At 40.0% G+C, this 18,230-nt stretch overlaps 2 non-coding genes across 2 annotated transcripts; both read right to left on the bottom strand.

The window, feature by feature from the left end:
• Window positions 1-9,108: 9,108 nt before the first annotated feature.
• Window positions 9,109-9,190, bottom strand: trnal-uag (transfer RNA leucine (anticodon UAG)). Its single transcript has one exon. It is a non-coding gene; the product is annotated as a tRNA-Leu (tRNA).
• Window positions 9,191-9,690: 500 nt separating this feature from the next.
• Window positions 9,691-9,762, bottom strand: trnam-cau (transfer RNA methionine (anticodon CAU)). The gene has a single exon. It is a non-coding gene; the product is annotated as a tRNA-Met (tRNA).
• Window positions 9,763-18,230: the final 8,468 nt, after the last annotated feature.

The raw sequence follows: 18,230 nt of genomic DNA on the forward strand, positions 1-18,230 counted from the left end.
AAATGCTGTTTGGGACTTTCTATTTCGCTCTAAACAGTGTTCTATAGTGGTACAGGTTTTCCAGATTTCCCACAGTGGCAATGAAGAACTTTTGTTAGACAGTGACAAGTTGTCAAGAATGAGGGCTGCAAACAGGAAAGAGCTGTTGCAAAACCGAGTACAAAACTGAAAGCCAAACTCCCTCAGATATAAAAAAAGGGAGGTACAAGCAGAGTTCACTGAGTTCAGTCCCATGTTCTTTAAGTTTCCCTGGAGCTGTGTTTACCACAGCACAATCAGCATATCTGTGTTGAATCCCTGCAGCTTGTAAGTGCTTCCCCCAGCCTGCAGTAATTGGTTGTAGTGTTAAGATATGTTGGTCCTGCCCTTTAAGCGAGCAGAAGCACGCAGTGGGGACAGGGACTCGGGTTTATTTAGAGATACATTTACTACAACCTCCAATAGTGAGAAATTAGTCAGGGTAGTAAAGGCAAACGTTGCTTATTTTCCCAGCAGCTGCAGATAAAAACCTTTGCAAGCAATGCCAGAGGAAATTAGACACTTCTTTTATCTTAATTTCCCCACAAACTGTGAGGCAGCGACACCTGGGAAACATTCTGAGACGGTGTAAATGAGAAGTTATCCGCTACGGAGACAATGATTGGCAGTCGTTACGAAATAATGCGGACAAGAGTACAATATGAAGAATAGAAATCCCATGACAAATACTTCTTGTCATAACTGCAAAATAGCTCACCCATAATGTCTCAAAATGTGGCCCATGTTACCGTATCACAACTGTGTTATTTTGCTCTTTTGGAACAAGTCTGCCATTACTGCTCCTCCAGTGACCATAACTGTCACATTTCAAGAACTATAAAGGAAACTATTGAATTCAGAATCTTGCCACAGTTGTCGTATGAAGTATAATGGAGTCAGGGTTTCGAATGAAGGTGACACATGAAGGTGTATTTGTTGTGCAGTGACTGTTGGATCTTCTATTTCCATGGTGTGACCACCAGAGGACTCTAGCTCTGTTTGCATAGGTCAGGTGATGAAGAGCGTCAGACCGAAAGCAAGCATGACCGAAGAGGAAGTCTTTGAAGCGTGTTAAAGGAAAATTCTGTTACATTTTCAACCTGGAATATTTCCCGTAAACATGGCAATTGTGGCTTTTAATGTTGTGCTAACTTATAACATATATAACATATATCAGGGCAAGGGGCCAGCTTTTCCAATAAATAACTAAAATATATAATGAATAAATAACACAGGACGTAACCACCTGCAACAGCCATTACAGCTAAATGCATGAGGATCTACTTCCAGGTCAACTTACTGGCTTTTTCTCTCAGCTGAGGAAAGTGTATTACACGCTGTTAGTGCTTAATGGTGATGGATCGCACATATTACAATCCCTCAGATTAAACAGTGTTTTATGTGTTCTCATTTTAAGAGCTGTCCTTTTAGATCACTTTCAGAGACAAACATTGAGATGATCCCAAACTGTAGCTTTGATGATGTTTTGTGAGAGTCCTCGTTTCACTGAGGCTCTACAGCGGAGGTGGTGAGAGCAATCGCAAAGTTAGCGTGACCCATAGATTCACAATGGGGAAATGTTCCAGGGTGAAATATTCCCAAATTTCCCTTGAAATGATAAGTTAAGATATCACATATGGTGATGAGTACAAACCTCGAGACAGTTTGGAAATGAGAAACTATAGTTTATTATGTGAAGTGAAGCTAAGCTGATGCCAGTGGTCTGCGAAGTAAGCTACTGACGTGCTGCAATCTCAGAAGACGCTAGGTGCTCTCTTCAGCGAAGAAAAAGAAACCAGGGCTGCTACAGTAAGAGCGGTGGCACCTTTTGTTAACAAATCACAATCCCTGGAAGATTGCTGTGAAATTCTGCACCATTTGTTTGTGACTACTGGAACTGACAACAAAGAAAAGAAACACGCTGTGCCGCTCAGTTGTGTGGAGGCTGGCCTATTCTGTCAAGGTCGACATGTTGCCCTCCCGATGAGGGCACCAAATCAGAAAACCCATTAATTCATTTGGAAGTAAAAATAAACCTTTTTTTTTATATTTCATGACATGAGAAATGACAATATCAAAACTATATTTTCCTGACAGGCCTCTTTCTAAGTAGTTGGAGAGCAAGAATGTATTATTGGTCCAAATTTCATCTTAAACAAGGTTAACAGTGGGATGACACAACAGGACCTGCTGCTCATCAGTTACAGACTGAAGGTTTGAAATGTAACTTGTTTTCAAAGGTGCTGGTGCACTATTGTACTTAGTATGGATCTGATTGTGTGTGTGTGTGAGTGAGTGAATGAGGGGTGCACAGATGGAGCATCCATGCATGAATATGCATGTTTATGTACAATATATATTACAAACTCATTGACAGCACATCTGTGGCTGCAGATGTGCATTATTTATATATATATATATATATATACACACACACACACACACAATGTATACAGTGGGGTCCAAAAGAGACCAGTTTCCCATTCAAGTCAATGGAAAAATGGTCTCAGGTTTAGACTTTTGGACCCCACTGTGTATATACATTTAGAAGTGTCTGATAGAGATGTAAATCTGAAGCCATGTACACGTGCATATGTGACGTGTGTGTGTGTGTGTGTGTGTGTGTGTGTGTGTGTGTGTGCGCGTGTTGTGCCTCAATTAGCTGAGGTAATGGTCTGAATAATGATGTTGCTTTTTTTTGCCATCTGGCCCTGTTGATGCTCACTCTGCTCGGTTGTTTCTAAAATACACAAGGGAACACGGGTTATCTGTGTGTGTGTGTGGGGGGGCTTGTTTTACTACATTTGTGGGGTCTGAAAACCACAAGCCCATTGTACCTGTGGGGTCCAACAGCTTTGTGAGGACTAATGTTGACCCGCACAAGTTTGAATGTTTGCTTGAGGGTTAAGACTTTGTTTTAGGGTTAAAGTTACTATAAGGTTTAGGTTGAGGTTAGGGTAAGGGGATAGGGAATGCATCATGTCAATGGTGGGACCCCACAACGACAGATGTACAAGGATCTGTGTGTGTGTGTGTGTGTGTGTGTGTGTGTGTTTGCTTCCTGTTTGTTAAATTATTGCTCTGCTTTTCTTTCTTTGAACAATCTGATTTGGAGCTCTGTTGCATGCTGCGTAGACTTCACTGACGCAGTGAATCTGTTTTAAATCCGTCTGTCTGTAGTTTGTCCTCTCTCTATCACTCCTCCTTTTTCATAACCATTTCCAACATCTGGCAGCCGAGCCCTGGAGTTTTTTGTTCTTCTGTTCAAACCTCCATCCAGTGATGTGGACCACAAAGCATCATTTATTTTAAATTCCCTTGCTGTGCAGAAAGTGTTCAGTACAAATACAATTTACTGTTTCAGTTGACTGTGCTGTACTTTAGCAAACAGTGCAAGTTTTCTGATTTTAATACAAAAGAATTTCCATTTCTGTGGGTGGCAAATTTCTCCCGGCTTTGTTGGTATTTAATATAGATCTAATTATCAGTCTTTCCAGACATTGCGGCTGAAAACCCTTTCATGCCAAGAAGATTTAGCAGACTGAACAATTTTAATCTGAGTGCTAGAATAGATGAATCTGATGAATCTTGATATCATATTTTAACTGTTCTTCACTTGCTTTCTTTTTCTCTGAGACTTTTCCTGGATTATTTCTGCTCTGCTAATCTTATACATCGTCAAACTTTGCAAAGATGAATATCTTTCCAGAAATAACATTTGAATTAAATGTCTGGTCGTCAGAGGAGGATGAAGGAAAGAAGCCTGGATTCTTCAGCGTACATTCAGGTGCCTTCATATGACATTGTCAGGTCACGAAAATGTTTGTTGCTTAGCAACAGTCCAGTTCCACCAGTTGCAGAATTATTTGTGTTGGCCAGTTTCCCATTCATGTGAACTGGAAACTTTAAAAACATAATGTTGCTAATGTTTGTTTGGTGTCACAAAATAAATATGCTCCTTTCCCTTTCTCTTAAATACACATAAAGGTAGTAAAATACAGATCAATTATGGTTTTAAATGAAGTTGATGGACTGGCGGCCTGTCCAGGACCCCGCTGTCCCCCAGTGTCAGCTGGGATTGGCTCGGTCCCCTCCTGCAACCCTATAAGGATAAGCGGTATGGAAAAAGAAAAAGAATTAAGTTCATGAGTTGAATTAATTGTTTTAAGTAACATGAACCCATTCCTCATGTGTATTGATACAGCAAAGCTCTCACTTCAGAGTTTCCTTTAGAGACTCAACCATCTGGACCAGAAAACTAAAACAGTCAGCTGTATGAGGTTTTGATTTAATATCAACTCTATAACTGCACAGAAAATAATAATTCACGAAATGTTGCTTCATCCAATCCAACATTAGTTAGTTACCTGCCAGCTATTTGCCAGTCAAGTGTCCAATTTATCAATTAGCTAGTCATGCTGTGAGTACCTTTTTCCATTAACCATCTCTCCACAGGATGGCCAGAATGAGAAAAAGAGCGTGTCCACTCAAGTACTTGATAATAGCCTCTCGAAGCCTGACGATGACACACCTGGAGCTATGGCAGAGAGGACAAAATGGGAAGCGGGGCTGAGAGAGAACGGCCTACAGCACCAGCAACTGTTCGTGAATGATTCTACATAAAACTGTTGACACACACTGTAACGTTCACTCTCTCATTTCAGACAACAAAGTAAAAAGTAGTATTTCTGATCACTACAAAGCCGGTGTGCCGGTGCCATAATCCGGCTAAACGGAGAACAAAACAGTAACTAAATTTTAGAGTTTAAGGCTAATGTTTGATTTATTAAAATCTATCAATATCCAGATGAGCGAAGAGACAAGCTGATCAATATGTTGATCAGGTCATCTAGTTTCCTTCAGCAATTACTGTGCAGTACCATTTATTTCTGTGTGGAACAGGGTGAGACTCTTTTGCTTAAGGTTGCAAATTGACCCTCCTTTGTTTTTGTGCCGAGTTCAATCTGATGTGAACTTTGACCTCTGACCTCTCCATTCAAGTATTGTTGTTTGTTTATATTCTTGTTTTATAACTGCAGGTGAAAGGATACAAGCAGCAGAGAGGAAGAGATACTGTCGAGCTGTCCTGAGGCTAAGGACAGCGACAGAGGTTAACGAAGACTGGCATGCCAGCACAACCCGCACTATTTCCTGTCCCGTTCTGCTTAAGGCCACACCACGAGAGCGCGTTTCTCTGATATAACATGCTGCAGCAAGGATTTACTGACTTCTGTTTCCCTAGGTTTGGCCTGTCAGGCTACGTACAAGCTGTGTCCCAATCCAGGGGCCGCATCCTTCAGAGGACTGTGAAGGCTGAACCTTAATGACATGGTCTGGTCTGCGGAGGATTTCTGCTTTGTGGCACCAGCTCTGCCCTTTGGGTCACAAAGCGTCGCTCCTTTCACCTTGACAACACCTTTCACCCTTTTTTTTTTTTTTTATAACAAAAACTTGCATTTAACAGTTATCCTTGTGTTCTGTATCTGTGTTTTTTGCTTTCATTACCGGCGTGCAATGAATCTTGGGATAGGTTGGGCCACGAAGAATCCACCCATCGGAGCCCTTGTTGCACATAAAAAGAAGTTTCCGTTTGTCGACAGCATTTGAAGGAGCCTTTTGCAATGAGACGGCCTAGTCGCGCCGCTGTGGATGCAGGATGTGGACCCTGAATTGGGACACAGCTACAGTCTGCTCCTACCTTAAACATTCATTCAACATTTTCATTCTTTTCTTGCTATACTAAGCAACATAGTGTTGTGGGTGTGGTTTAGTGTTGTGACTGTCTGTATATGGTTAAGAATATTTTAGTATCAGTGCTACAATAAATATTGACTTATGATGGACAGTTCTTCCTTTATTCCATGCGTTCTATTTTCCTATCAAAACCTGCCACCTGCATTACCCACAATGCAACATGAATGCTGACGGATGTTATGTTCAGGTCGGCTAATGGAAGCTATAGCTTCTAGTCTCAAGCAGAGATGAGGAGCGGGCTACAGAGGTTTGTTAAGCTCACTTCTTCTCTAAGCTCGTTTTACACACTGGCTTATGAGAGTTCGTCTAAGTTTATCTCATTTTATGCCCTTATGTGTAAGAAAAGAGTCTGTGAGGGTTTGACCTATAAAGTCCAAGTTGTTTTTAATACAGTTCTGTGTGTGTTTGCGTTATTGTGCGATTGTTTGGAAGTTAGCAGGGTCCTTTATTTCTATCTGATGCCCCCGCCCGTCCTCAACCACACAGCAGAGTAGGAGCTGGCCTGCGTTTACCATCTACTGTACTTTATGTGACCAACTGTCCTCCATGGAAAGAGACAATGACATCATTTGCTAATGTGCCTTAATGACGCTGACGAATAACTCCATGTTTAGGTGTATTCTGCCTTCGCATATTTCACATTAATCAGTGAAGCTCCAAGTCTGCACTTCAAAATATCGACAGTAGCTTATTCAAAGGCCAATATTAGTCAGCAAGTTCATCACAGCATTTTCCTATAATCCTCACAGAGGCATTAAATCAGCCTTTGTTCACTGAACAAAAAGCCTTTTGCTGAACTGAACAGTTCGTCTTTTTTTTTGGTAGGATCCAGTATGGTTGTTACAACTGAATCATTTCTCCCTGGGAAAAAGCCCTGTTTTTCTTTCTCTAGTTTTTGTCTTCACTTTTCAGTAAACATGCGAAAAACCATTAGGACTGGATCAAATGCATTTTGTGTACCTGGAGACTGAGTCAATAAGTCCATTAGTGGCAAGTGTCTCTCTTCCATTATATTATCCTCTTTCAGTCACTCCTTCATCCCCTTTCACTTTCTGTCCAAATCCCTTGCAGATGAGTCAGAAGCACCACTCCTTAACCCATTTCCTCACATTTCTACTCTTTTGTTCTTGCACCCACTTTCCAAAAATACAAATAAATAAAAACAAACACTTTTCTGTACTCACAGCAGGAGACCGCAGGGCCTCTGTGATCTTTTGCTACCACCAGCAGAGATTCTCAATGTAATACCCATCGTAAGAAGCCAGCCTTGATTAAAATCTGATCTTTTGAAATCGGGATAATACCCACCCCGGAGGAACTGGCCTTTGTGAAAATCACCTTTGTAAAGTAGGATAATGAAGTCAACTGTATGTTGAGGATGGGCGCCTACTGTTTTCTCTCTGTAATGGAAATTCCAATATTTTGTTGCCTATGTAAAGAAACGAGGTAGTTTTTTCTTTTGTTTGTTTTTTTTAAAAGAAATAATCAAAGTTTTCACGTAAAGTTTCATTTTCATTTTATTGTGTTAAAATAAGAAAGACAATGTGACAGGAGATCTAAGTTAGCTCTTAGCTTTCATTCTCTCAAATAAACCTTTCCCTCTTACTCCTGATTGCCTTTGTTGTTGAACTCACTTGACTGACAGAGACATTGTCTTCTCTCTTCACAGGCCCCACTCCACTGAACTCTCTATGCAATCATTTATCCCATCAACTCCGAGAAATGTGTTTTCTCCTCTCTCCACTGTTGTGTGTTGCTCTCCTGGCCTCTGGATGTCTGTTGCTATGAACTCAATTCTCAATCTATTTATGGAGATGTGTAACACGAGAGCTTCATCGCACGAGGAATCGGCCTTGATATAAATATCATTACCCTCTGGTCACTTGACTAAAGCTCTAATCAGAAAACAGCTATGATTGGCCAACAGTGAGTGCTGTTCAGCCTTCTTCTCGCTAACAGGTTTGAGAGAGAGGATGAGAGGGTAGACAGAGACAGGCAGAGGGATGAAGACATGGCAGGCTATTTTTAAATGACGGTAAGACACGACAAGGGAAGCGGCAGATTTCACTCTGTTAGATGATGATCACTCCGCTTTTATATTTCCAGCAAAATTAGACTTTAAGTACATCATGATGCACCAACACACTTCAGTTTAAAAACTCATGTAAATCAGCCATCTTCAATGATGTGAAAGGTCTGTAGTCGATTATAGGTGTTGCCTGCATCTTAGTGAGAAATAAGGACCTGTGTCTTTAGTTTTTAGAGATTTCTTTTGGTCGGGGTAGCCTTTATTTAAAAGTATACAGTTGTGAAGCAGACAAGATTTTATAACTGCAACATCGTCTGACAAAATGACCGAACACATAAATGAAAGACAAAGAGTGAGCTTTGATTTCAACAGTATTTGGAGATAAAAAATATCTTTCTTATTTAGTCGCTCACTAGGGGTGGGGGGGTCGAGCCAATCCCAGCTGTCATTGGGGCGAGGGCGGGGTACACCCTGGGCAGGTCACCAGTCTATCGCAGGGCTGACATATAGAGACAAACGACAATACATGCTGACATTCAGATCCACTTGACCACCGTGCCGCCCGCTTTTATTAGAGGCAAGTCTTAATTTCTAATTTCTTCTGTTCGATGTGTGGAATCGGTAATAATTGTATTTTAGTACAAAGCCTCATTTTGAATGGCTCCCATTTGCCATTTTAAAGTTGCTGCATTACGTGTTAATCCAACCTCAACACTTCCTGTAACCATTTGAAATTAAAAACCCTCTAGTGTTTCAATGGACAGAAACCCTTTGTTCCCGACTTTTATTGCTGTGCCGCAGTAAATGTATTCTCATTTCCGGTCGGTGCGGGTCCTGAGCAGCCGGGAAACTAGAGCGGTTCGGTTGACGGCTCGTAACAAGAGGTGTAGCCTCAAACCCCCAGTCACCGTCCATACACGGTCCAGTCATTTTCCAAGTTTATACCCAGTCTTGTTTGAAAAAAAAAGTCTCTAAATCTAGCAACAATGCGCTGAGTTTGTAACACTGCAGGCTGTAAACACCCCCCTAATAGAACCTGTTTGCACCAGAAACTCCAACTCAGTGGACGAGGCAGTTCACTGAGCAGTGGTGGAAATATCATCAGTTACTCAGTCAGGGACATTCCAGATTATGTGGCTGGCCAGCCGGTCCAGCCGGTCCAGCCAATAATGATATGTGAAATAAAGGTAGCCTTTCAGCTTGTTGGAGGAACGAACACCTTCACACATGAAAACTGCACCTGCTGAGTTTATCCTGCAGTCATTCCAGCTGTTGGATCAGACGTTCTTAGAGGTAAGAGATAAAGATGGCAGTGGTGGGATTTGAACCCACGCCTCCACAGAGACTGGAGCCTAAATCCAGCGCCTTAGACCACTCGGCCACACTACCTGACAGGCATGGGATTTCTGTCTCTGATCTGTTCACAATTCTATCTATTAAATCCTTTACCAATAAACGGGATAAACCCATGATCAAAACATTGTTTAAAAATAGCACAATTTTCAGCTGCTGCCACTACAGCAGCAAAAGCACAAGATGTCTAAGACACTATGGGGTTTCTGTTTGATGTAAAACATGGCGCTGTGGGTATTGATGGGTATGAATGGAGACCTACTGGTTAATCAGATTTACCATTAGCACAGGATGGTTGTGATCAATTGACCTCTGGGTTATAGGCCCAGCATACTTCTGCTGCGTCTCTCTCACAGTTACATAAAGCCTGACTGAAGCACACAAAAGAGGACTGGCAACCATTCCTGTTACATGAAAAACCACACGAAGGTGGATGCATCCTGAGCCTCAGCTGCTTGCTCTTTAAACTACAGCAGCAGTGTGTGTGGTTGATAAAGTGCAGACAGAAGGGTGGTGGATTGGCAATATTAATTCATTAGCAGAGGATGGTTTCGATCCATCGACCTCTGGGTTATGGGCCCAGCACGCTTCCGCTGCGCCACTCTGCTCTATGATTTTGTTCACCAGAATCATAATTTATAAGTTCATAATGGTGGAATGGCAATAAGTCAAATAATGTATCAATTGGATATGAAGAATGTTAAAGGTTTTACACGCTAGTCACTTAATATATTTTGTTATTAAAAATATTTTGTAATAATAATAAAGGTCAGCTCTCATAGTCACGTCCTTGTGTAGTTTTTTGGGGCATTAAAAGAACTTGCCACAAACAGGCATGAGTCAATGGATTTTAAACCTTGGCTGACATAAAAAAAAAAAACAGATAAGAGATTGAGGAGGGAAAAAAATATGAATGATAACAATAATCTTCCCAAAGGAAATCCATTTTTGAGAGAGAGCAAAGAAAACGACAAGCAGAGAGCAAAGGAGAACTGGTACTGCGGTCAAATGCAAATCATTATTCCTCTGGTGTTATTACCCAGTGGGACTAAATGTGGGAACGTCAGATCCGACTGGGAGATCTCAGTTTCATTTCACTCCAAGAAAATCTAATGAAGTCAAATTAAACTTAGTTTAAAAAAGGTAAACCATGAGCTAATTAATTCGCTCCCCTTCCCTTGACTTTACCACTGTGAATATTTTGGCATGAATGACTGTCAAATTTATAGCCTGTCAGGAGCTTTGGAATGTCCATTACTGGTGAAATGGGAGCAAAATTGGTGTCTGTGTTTTCTTCACATAGTGAGTAATTTTGCCAGTGGAGCCAGTGCAGCAGAAACTCTTTTAACCATTCAGACTGCAGAGATTCAGCAAGCAGCCACCCACTGATATATTCCATATATCTAACAACACACTCCCTGCACCTTATCCTTGGATAAATTGAAGGAAGCCTGAAGAGATGGATAACACTCTTCCTCCACCTATCTTTTGCTGTGTGTGGGTGTGTGTGTGTGAGAGAGAGAGAGAGAGAGAGAGAGAGAGAGAGAGGCAGGGAGAGAGAGAGTCTGGACACCCAAGACAAATTATGTGGTTAGTGAGGCTGAACTGAAGGTTGGGGTGGGCTTATACACACACATATTATCACTCACTTAATATTTATACAAACCATTTTTTTACACTCTCATGTAAATGTAAAGACACTTTCCGAGTGGTACAAGTACAACTTCATCTACTATCTAGACTGAATTTGTAATTCCATTCATTTCAAATTTTCTTCTGATGCTGCAAATTCAAGCAACTCCTCTCTTTGCTTATAATATACAACTTTTCCTATGTCTATTTCAAAAACTGACCTGAAAGTTATATATTTTGTTGAGTTGTGTACTTGTATTATCCCAAATGTTTCCTGCAGTTTTCAGACCTAAAGAAAACCTGCACTTTTAACCGTGACGGTACGTGCCATTGGGTCGCCTGTCAATGATATATCCCCTAAGTGCATACGTCAGTGTTGTGGTTGCCTGCCAGAAGTGTCAAAATTGAATTCTTATCCAGTTTTAAGCCACATTTTGAGACATAGTTTTTACACCTTGGTTGTTTTCAACTACATATTTTAATCAGATGAAGGATTTTTATCATGAAACATCTGGATCTTAAGTTATCAGAGAAAAAAGCTGAGTAAATGAAAGCTAGACAGCTCAGCTCCCAGCTGCTGGAGATGTTCTGTGTCGCTGAAGAGCGTCGGCGAAACACAGATTTTTAACTTGAAGCTGTTTTATTTGGTGTTTCTGGTTCCGTTTGTTTAGGAGAGGATGAGACCTCTGAGGATAATTCGGCTCCTGGTAAAAACCTCCTGAACGACTGACACTGAAAGAATCCAAACCAGGACAAGCTGAAAATGCTATAATGAAAAACAACAATTTATGGGTGGACACTGAAAGACTGGAATAAGCGGAACAAAATGTAAACTACGTACAGAGGAGAGAGAACACCTGCGCACTGTCCATGGCTCAAATACAATGTATTTGAATTTTTACCGTTTTGAGTGTTGTGGTAGGAAAGATGTCACATGTGCTAAAAAATGGCAATAAAACAAACAGTTTCTGAATAAAAATGATGTTTTGAGTCCTTCTCAAAGCCTTTGTAAGTTCTTTGTAAGATAATTCAGATTACAGCTTTGCCTTAAGTAATATTATATGAAAATGTATTTTCATGTGCGCTGCTCAGAGAGGTCAGAGGTCAGGGGCAACTACAGAGCAGCTGCCCTGGACCTGTGCAGGGTTAATGTTCTGCCAGAGCACATTTTCCAATATGTGGCAGTAGTTACACTCAGCCCAGTCGATACAACATCCTGTCTTATTAAAATCAATCAACATGGTTAGTGTGTGTTTGTCAGTCTCAGGCTATCTACGTGTGTGTGTGTGTGTGTGTGTGTAGGTGTGTGTGTGTGTGTGTGTGTGTGTGTGTGTGTGTGTGTGTGTGTGGCTTCAGTTCAGTGTAAAGCAGTTGTGCTGTCTGATGAATGGACAGTTGACAGTCATAAGTGCATGTATGTGTGTGTGTCAGCGGTGCTTGCACATGACAGCAGTGATTGACAACACAGTTTAACTCAATGGATGGCTCACCCAGCCTTAAGCACATTACTGAATTGGGATGAAGAGGTTTTAATAAGATTGCCACTAAGCCAATCTACTCATTTTCAGTGTGACTTAAAGGGCCTGCCAGTTCACCATAAATTAGCCAGGAAGCTGGAATAGAGACATGAACTGAACAAAATAACTGTAAGAGGCAATGCCTTCATTTCAAACAGACATACTATATGGGACATATATATATATGTGTGTGTGTGTGTGTGCTGAGGGTTTTGTGGTTTTAGTTTTGGCAATTAGAGTTAAATTACATGTGGTTTTCATGCGGTTTCTGTCTTCAACTATTTTTCTGCTCTGATGTGATCGGTACCTCGGACACCTTCCTGGAGTCAGCTGTTTACATACCAGTTTTGCTATGAGCTTCCGCCAGAGTTGCGTTTACAATACAAGAGGTTGTAATACAACCTCTGAGCAACACTACTTCTTCAGGGCAGATGAAATGCTACACTGACTGTATCGGAAAGAGACGAGATGGACGGAGGCTAGCTAGTTAGCATGCTAACTTCAGTGGAAGAAAAGTAGTGATAGAAATAGAGGCAAAACAAGAGGGTTGCTTTCCACCTCTAGAGAAAGTTCTTGGTGAGTAAAGGAATGAGCTTTAATGCTGAACTCGTAACGTTTCTTCTAGACTGGTAAGTAAACAGCTGTTAATGCCAACACTAGTAATGTATAGCAAAATTTACCCGTAGGTTACAATCCCTCTCTGATTGTACTTTTTGATTTTTGCTTCTGTAATCTCTAAAGCTAAATTATATAAATATAACATATAAATAGTAAACAAGTTTGGGGAAGAATAGCCCCTTGTTTAACAGCAAAGGTACTAAACCAATCAGTATGCAGTACATCATCATCATCATCTCTACACAAACAACATGACAGTTGTACAGATAATTGCATTATATATTCTGCCATCTACTCCTGCTTTTATGAGTTTAAGGGCAAGCACATTTCTCTGAGCTGATCAACAAAACATGGTTAGATTTTGCAGTTCTTGTCCTAATGATAGTTAATAATGAAAAAATATGATCAGTACAAGCATTTTCTTTCTACATCCATTTTGATCCTCAACTGCAGCTGCAAATTCTACGATATTTTCTCCTCACACATTTCTCAGCTTGAGTTATTATTTTTTCTTCTTCTTCTACTTGTTTCTGTCACTTTGACTTTTCTGAAAAATATCTTATTTTCTGTTGCACAGGTTATTCACTCTCAACACATGTTCAAAGACTGTTTATTTGGACTCACAGTTACTTAGAGTTTCCAAACACTTGTGTCTAAGCAGCCAAACTTTAGACCTGTGGAAGAGAATTTTAGGTCATTTTCAGGCCAAACCTCAGTGAGGAAGCTTTCAGTAATCCATGTGGGATGTCCCATCCTTCTGGGACGCTTAAATCCCAGACCGGTTTGAATTGAGTCCCGATGAATCCCATCGCTCTGACCAAAGCCTGTGTCTCTAACCTCTCAGTTCTCTATGTACTTCTCTCTGTACATTTTCATTTACACTTGATTCATACTGAATGTGATGAAGGATCAACTGCTGGACTGAAAAAAGCAGAAATGCTTTGAGCTATACACAGGGGAATAAGTTCCACAGGGGATGGCCTGCTTCGCTTCATAGTTCCTGGTAGATTTTCCTTATAAAAATTATCTGAACAGATCAGATCAAAACACTGATATGCTGATCTGAGTTGGCTTTGCCTCAGAGCAACAGGTTTACAGAGCAGCAGCGAGTCTCCATGACATCACCCACAGGTTTCTGAGGAGCTGCTTTGAAGCTCAGAGTGGACTGCTCCATCGTTGCCATCTTGGCAGTGCCAATGTTGGATTGTGATGTAATAAAGGTTGAGCCAAGATACATTTTGGTCAGGTAATTAAATCGAAATGTGTTGTGGAAATATGTGCCAATTAAACACAACAGCAACCACCATTATAAGAACCTTAAAGTTGTCATGTGGAGCTTTCTAGTGTGTGTGTGTGTGTGTGTGTATGTGTGGGTGTGTCGGAGTGTGTGTGTGACTAACAGACTCTGTGGTTTTCTGTAATATCTTCCATAGAATTGCCAGCAATATTTATGTAGTGTGTAATACTGAAGTGCTATTAAGTCAGAAGAAAGACACAAGTGTGACAAACATTTTCATCGTGCTCTCAGATTTATCAGTTTTATTCACCATCTTGCTGAAGTCACAGATAATTGTACAGATGTTTGAACAGCACTGATACCCAAATACGGTCATTAAACTGGAGAAAGTAAATTTGTGAATTACACTGCTTGTTTTAAAATAAAAAAGATTTCCCAAAATCTTTTGTCCGCTTTAATTAAAGGAATTAAAGGATTGGTTTCGTCTTTGTTTTTCCAACGTCGTTGCATCTATTTGGTCTGTGATAACTTGTACTTTTCTCTAAATAATAAATGTCTTCTCTCACCTGAAGGACATATCCCTGGATCTTTTGAAGGTTTTTTTTCCACATATTGTAATATCAAGTGATTATTTCAAACTAAATTTCCTTGACAAAAGATTAAAATAATATCAAGAACAGTTTTACTCCAAACCACTGTGAAAGTATTTGCATAGCATTAATATTGGCAAACAGCAATAGCCCTACCTATGGCAGAGATATAGGCATCATTGTTATGAAGGTATTTGGAATGACAATGACATAAATAATCAAAATATCCAAATTTCTAACATTTTTTTTATTGTTTGATATAGTGATGCAGGAGGATTATAACCATTAAAGCTGGACTAATCAATAATTTCACATTAACATTAGTTAACATGTCAGTATTGAGTTCACAGCTTTTCCTCCCTGCCCCGTAAGTTACCTTAAAACGAACAAATTTTCAAAGTTCCATATTGTCTAGGTTCCATATTAATACTATCAAAGTATCAAAGCGCTCAGTCCACAGAGAACTGCACACAGCCTGTATTCAGAAACTGAGCATTAAAACAAGCCATTGGGACTTCTGCAACTTTGTGATGTCACAACAAAGCAGTCACTTCTCTCAGCCATGCCCCAAGCCCCGCCCCCCTGGGCCCACCATCCAAACTTGCAGGATTTAGTTTCTCTGAATGTTTGCCTGAAATCTGCTAAATTTTTATTTGATCTTGAAGAAAACAGTCAATTGGCTCACTGACCTGTTGTTACTAGAGCTCCAGAGATGAGCCTGAGAGAGGAGATGCAAAACTACATTGAGATGGTTTTTGGTTCTTAAATCCACAAATATATCTTCTTATGAAAAAAATAGATATTCATAATTTTCGGTTGAGCTGAGTTTGAATCAAATTTAATGTAAAATATGTTGAAATCGATTAATAACTTCATACTTTGTTTGAACTTTTTTGTTCAAGTCTATTTAATTATATGAACTATGATAAATTAGGCCAAAAAATGTATTGGTTTTGGTTTTAATCTGTCAGCAGTAAGCATGTCTATGGGTGTAGTAAGAGTGATTAAGTGAAGGAGCAGTTTTAGATTAATGTCATCTCACTGGTTATCTCGATTGCACCATTGACACATTTACAGATTTCGAGGCGTTGTTTAATCGCACAGAGCAGAGGGCAGCAGAACAACCACGCTACACTGTCACATTGATCAGAACAACGTGCACATATTCATGCAGACTCGTAGAAACGTTCACACTGTCAAAGACATTTATCTTACTCATATTCTTCTGTTTCTGTGTGCTCCTCAGCATGTGCTTTCACATGTAGACAACAAGACAGGAGGACATGGAGCAGTTTGCTTAAGCATATGCTAGTGCTGTGTGTGAGTGTGTGTGTGTGTGTGTGTGTGTGTGTGTGTGTGTGTGTCAGAAGGGAGAGGGGCTTGAGAAGCTTATCCCCTCGACTTGGCTGCTGCAGTCATAGAAACTCTCTACAACAATAGGTTGGCACCCGAAAGGCAAAAATCTGTGAGAGGAAGACGCACTGTACCAGAATACCCTCGATTACCACAGTGAGGGAGTGAAAGAGCAGCTTAAGCTATTACAGCCAAATCAATCATGTGAAGGTAATCATATTAGCAATGAAATGTTGATATTATAAATAGATTAATCACTCAGCAACATATGTTCCTAAAATCAGGGATTTATTTTTAAAACCTTAAATATCTGAACCCAGTAGCAGCCTTTTTTTTTGTCTTTTTTGGCTTGGGGATCCACATCCCTATAATCCTAGTTAACATCAGGTAATGGTAACCATTAAAATTTAGTCATTACCTAAACCATTAGCTATCCCAAAGCTAATCTGGAAACATAGACATGTTCCTACATGGTTACCACATAAAACTACTACAGACTCTCTCTAATTCACTCTCAATCTCTAATACTAATGTTTGGCTTTCAGTACAAATGAATAAACAGAGACTAAGCACACATCATAAGGTAATCATAAAACGACAGCAACATTTTAAAGTAGCCCCAAAAGTGCAATAAGTAAGACGATACCTGGGTCTGATCTATCCATCTCTCCATCCGTCCCATTCTCATGAACGTGATACCTCATTAATGCCTTGAGGGATTTTCATCAAATTTTGCACAAATGTCCTCTTGGAATCAAGGATGAAGTGATTCGAATTCAGTGGTAAAAGGTCAAAGGTCAAGGTCACTGTAACCTCACAAAACAACTTTTTGAGACCATAACTCACAAATTCATAGACTAATTATTTAACTCGAATCTCTAATAGGATAAAATTATGAAGTGATGAGATTTTATATCCAGATGGTGTTCTGCAAAAACACTTATTCAATGCTGTAGGCGTAGATTGTGAGCACATTTCCTGCAACTTGACTGGTTGGTGGAGGCGTACAACCACCAGGCAGAAATTCTAGTTTCTTTAAAGTCAATTAAAATCTGACAATATTATAGGAACGCAACGCTTAGTCTGTGGAGCACTCTTTTAATAACACTGGTGATAAGAACATAAAAGCAAGAATTTGCTAACCAATGTTTTCTTTTGACTGGTGTCCACTAATTTCTGATAACACAGGTCTTCAGTTGCTGTCAGAAAATAAGATCTAAATGAATGTAGGTAAAGAAAACAACCGTGAGAATTACTTAAAATAAAAAAATACTTAGAGCTTGTATTAATTGTGGGGCCAATTATAAAAAATAGATAAATAGCCTCTCTGAGGGAAGCATGCAAATTGAATTTGAAACATGCTGTCCAAATGTCCAAATCAACTGACACAACCGTGTCCCTGAAATTAGCCTACATCTACATACTAATGTGCAATTTGTGAGAAACAGTGTGACAGCTGAATTAGATTTCTTTTTTTTTTTCCATCAGTTTAATGAAGAAATATTTATAATGACTTCATGTTTGGCATGCTGCAAGATGTTCAGACTGAATGTATCTGCAATGTGTTTCATTTGTTTTTCTTACAATATCACCTCCTGCGATAAAATACAACATAGCATCTGGCAGCTGAAGTGATTTTATTGGATGAACCAAACCCAGGTCATGTGCTTTGTACACCACCCAGCACCCCTGGACCCCGATTTTTAGCTGCTGTGCATTTGAGCAGTGCAGCTAAATGCAATGCAGTTTATTCACTCAAAAACAATTGAACATTGTCCCGGCAGTGAACATGGTTCACTCAAGCATATTTGGCAAAAGAAGTGAGTAGTTTTTAAATGTTGACGGCTAAGAGAAGGAGGAAAGAGAGAACTTTGGAAGGTAACAAGGTAACACTCAAAGTGGCCACACCCTTAATTATGCAGAACTTTATGTCTTAATAAAATTTAAACAGGTGAGTTATATATAAACCCCCCCTGTACAGTTGTCACGAAGGAGGAAATTAGCTATAGAGGCAAAAAATGTTTTTTGTACCAGGCTGTAAACATGTTTATTTCTGCTGTAAAGTTGCAGTCTATGGGGATTGACTCACTTTTGGAATCAGCCTCAAGTGGTCATTTGAGGAACTGCAG

This window comes from Seriola lalandi, unplaced genomic scaffold (genome assembly GCF_002814215.2).
Source record: "Seriola lalandi dorsalis isolate HSWRI2012SDOR001 ecotype SW California unplaced genomic scaffold, Sedor1 jcf7180002054691, whole genome shotgun sequence".
Taxonomy (NCBI): Eukaryota; Metazoa; Chordata; class Actinopteri; order Carangiformes; family Carangidae; genus Seriola; species Seriola lalandi.